The sequence below is a fragment of the Bubalus bubalis genome, chromosome 11 (genome assembly GCF_019923935.1).
Source record: "Bubalus bubalis isolate 160015118507 breed Murrah chromosome 11, NDDB_SH_1, whole genome shotgun sequence".
In the NCBI taxonomy this organism is placed as follows: Eukaryota; Metazoa; Chordata; class Mammalia; order Artiodactyla; family Bovidae; genus Bubalus; species Bubalus bubalis.
The window spans coordinates 16701798-16705503 of NC_059167.1; the positions used below are offsets into that span (position 1 = coordinate 16701798).

General features: G+C 46.1%; 1 pseudogene; it reads right to left on the reverse strand.

The window, feature by feature from the left end:
* Nucleotides 1–349: 349 nt before the first annotated feature.
* Nucleotides 350–1599, reverse strand: LOC102394121 (annotated as a pseudogene).
* Between the last annotated feature and the right edge of the window lie 2107 nt (nucleotides 1600–3706).

Here is a 3706-nt window from a genome sequence, read left to right on the forward strand (position 1 = left end):
CCTGACTTTCTTAAGGCCATTACCCTCCTCTTCAGGGCAGCAGCAGGATGAAGCAGAGAGAGCCTGGCCCCACCCCAGACTACCACTGTCAACCGAGGTGATTCATGGTCTTGAGCCTCCATTGCCTTATCTCTGTAATGAGAGGATACTTCTACTTGGATGGACTGTGAGGTTAAATGTCACGCTCGTGAAGCAACTACTGTAATAACCAGGGACAGATCACTGGTTATTTGTTGACAGGCGCTCAACAAATGTTAACTTCCTTCTTTGACAAAATAAAGAGTACACTCTTCCCACTGTGGTTTTGTTTTACAAATCCACACTTACATTTATTCACTTTTCAGTAAGTTTAAATCCTCGAAGGATACAGCATCACGCAGATTCTGTGTCCAAAGACCTTAGCCAGAAAGGTTGCTTCAAAATTTGGCACCAACCATGCCACTGCTTCTATGAGCTCAAGTATCTTTCCCCAGATTACTCTGGTTTTGCTAGGTTTTCCACCAGGAGTTACTAGTTGTTCTTTGCTTTGTATACATAAGCACATCTCTTGCCTAGAAAGAATTCAGTTTCATCTCAAGCGTACACACCCTTCAATTTTCAGGAGAGCCCTGTGCTCCCTCTTGTTCCATAGACCCTGCTTCAGTTCAGTTCAGTCACTCAGTCATGTCCGACTCTTTGCGACCCCACGAACCGCAGCACGCCAGGCCTCCCTGACCATCACCAACTCCCGGACTCCACCCAAACCCATGTCCATTGAGTCAGTGATGCCATCCAACCATCTTATCCTCTGTCATCCCCTTCTCCTCCTGCCCTCAATCTTTCCCAGCATCAGGGTCTTTTCCAATGAGTCAGCTCTTTGCTTCAGGTGGCCAAAGTATTGGAGTTTCACCTTCAACATCAATCCTTCCAATGAACACCCAGGACTGATCTCCTTTAGGATGGACTGGTTGGATCTCCTTGCAGTCCAAGGGACTCTCAAGAGTCTTCTCCAACACCACAGTTCAAAAGCATCAATTCTTCAGCGCTCAGCTTTCTTTATAGTCCAACTCTCACATCCATACATGACTACTGGAAAAACCATAGCCTTGACTAGATGGACCTTTGTTGACAAAGTAATGTCTCTGCTTTTTTAATATGCTGTCTAGGTCGGTCATAACTTTCCTTCCAAGGAGTAAGCGTCTTTTAATTCCATGGCTGCAATCACCATCTGCAGTGATTTTGGAGTCCAGAAAAATAAAGTCAGCCACTGTTTTCCACTGTTTCCCCATCTATTTGCCATGAAGTGATGGGACCAGATGCCATGATCTTAGTTTTCTGAATGTTTATCTTTAAGCCAACTTTTTCACTCTCCTCTTTCACTTTCATCAAGAGGCTCTTTAGTTCTTCTTCACTTTCTGCCATAAGGGTGGTGTCATCTGCATATCTGAGGTTATTGATATTTCTCCCGGCAATCTTGACCGCAGCTTGTGCTTCTTCCAGCCCAGCATTTCTCATGATGTACTCTGCATAGAAGTTAAATAAGCAGGGTGACAATATAGAGAATTGACAAACCTGCTTATAGCCAGCAAAAATGGACTTGGACCACACCCTTCCAGACATATTTGTTGATTTAGAAGTCCTGTTCCCAGCAGGACTCCACAGAGTCTGAGATGGCTGAAAGAGTTCTCCCCACTGGTTTTTTCTTCTCCCTACATCCCTGCTGGCAGCCATCAGGACAAATTTTATCAGGCATGCTATCAGCTATCAGAAAATCCATCTAACAATGGACAAAATAGGCACTCATTTTCCTCAAATAAGGATAAATCTAAAGACAAGTAGCCACTGTTCTGGTACTGTGGCTCAGCAATTTCCAGACTATTGTCTCTTTGAGTCTATTAGCCTTTCCCTCACGATTAAAACATGGCTGCTGCAGCTCTAAGCATCACAGCTCAATTCCAGGGAGGAAGAAGGAGCCAGCACCAGCTGGGAGTTCCTTTCACAAGCAAGGGAAAAAATTCCCAGAAATGCCCATCAGGTATCTTATTGGCATGACTGTGTCCCGTGGTCATTTCTATGTGCTAGGGAAGATGGGAAAGCAAACCAGCCTCTAGAGTAGAGGCAGGCAAGGGAGAAAGAACTGAAGAAGTGACAGTTGAAGAAGCCAACCCACAGGCCACAGCTGTACATCAGATTAAATACAATGTTTCCATTTATTCATTCAACAAGTGAATGCTGAGCACAAGTGATTGCTGAGCACTATGCCCTGAGCTAGGTGCTGGAGAGGATTGATGAGTCATATCAGACTTGATGCTGGGGGTGAGGAGCCGTTGACACACATCTATGTGCAGGGCTTTGTGGGAATAGCACCAGGTTTAGGGGGGAGGGGTGAAGAAGACTTCCTGGGTGGTGCTGACAATGACTGGGAGTAAGCCAGGTATTTGGAGTGGAGGGAGGCAGGGCGGCTGCTCTTGCAGTGTTCCAGGCAGAGGGAACAGCATGTGCAAAGTCCTGGCAGCAAGACAGATCACCGCCAGCATTCAGGGAACTGAAAGAAGTTCCCCGAGGCCACCAAAGGTTATTCAAACAAGAAGGATCAAAAGCAGCCCACACAGATGTGAGTGAGTAAATTTGACTAGCAAGACCATTAAAGCGTGGTCCACCAGTCCTTTCCCACGGGGGAGAGAAAGCACTGGCAGGTTCTCTAAACACAGAGGCTGCAGGAGGCCGAAAGCCTAGGGAGCTACTGTGGACAAACTCTGCTACCTTGCTGGCAAGATCATTTAGAAGAGGAAAGACTCTGGCCCTGGCCAACTAGGTCCTGCTGGCAGGGGAGACTCTACCTTCCACTGCCTCATTTACAGAAGGCCTTCGGGTTTGCTATGTCTCAGGCCTGGAATCATCTTCCCTGAGTCTGCATGCTCCTCCTCCTCACCCTTCAGATTTCACTTCCAGCCACACCTCCCCAGAGAGACCTCTTCTGACCACCCCCTCCCTGAAATACATCAACTTATGACAGTGCACGCAGCGGGGAGCTCAACTGTGTAACGATCACAAGGTGATAATGATTTTCCATCTATTCAAGTGGATTGCTTTTACATTAAAGACCACCTCTCCTGGTGGACTGTAAGCTCTATGAGGGCAGCGACCAAGACTAGTTTTGCCAGAAGATATTAATATTTCCACCTGATGCAAAGAACTGACTCGTTAAAAAAAGACCCTGATGCTGGGAAAGATTGAAGGCAGGAAGAGAAGGGGACGACAGAGGATGAGATGGTTTGATGGCATCACTAACTCAATGGACATGAGTTTGAGCAAGCTCCAGGAGTTGGTGATGGACAGGGAAGCCTGGAGTGCTGCGGTCCGTGGGGTCACAGAGAGTCGGACACGACTGATCGACTAAACTGATGCTGACTGAACTGATTAACATTTCCCCAATACCTAGCTTTGTGCCTGGCACAAAATAGGAGCTCAATAAATATTAAGAACTAGACTGTATCAAACTGACAATATTCACCCATTTTTGAATAGCAATTTCATATGGCTCATCCTAATATTAAGGGAATGAACGAATTTGAATTTTTCTGAACACTATTTACTGCAGCATGGAATTCAGTACAGGGAGGGTCCATGCTGAGACTGTTTAAAGAGCAGGCTTTCCTAAAATTATGAAGAGTTGAGTATCTGGTCCCTGGACCTGAACAGTGCTTCTCATACTTCAACATGCATT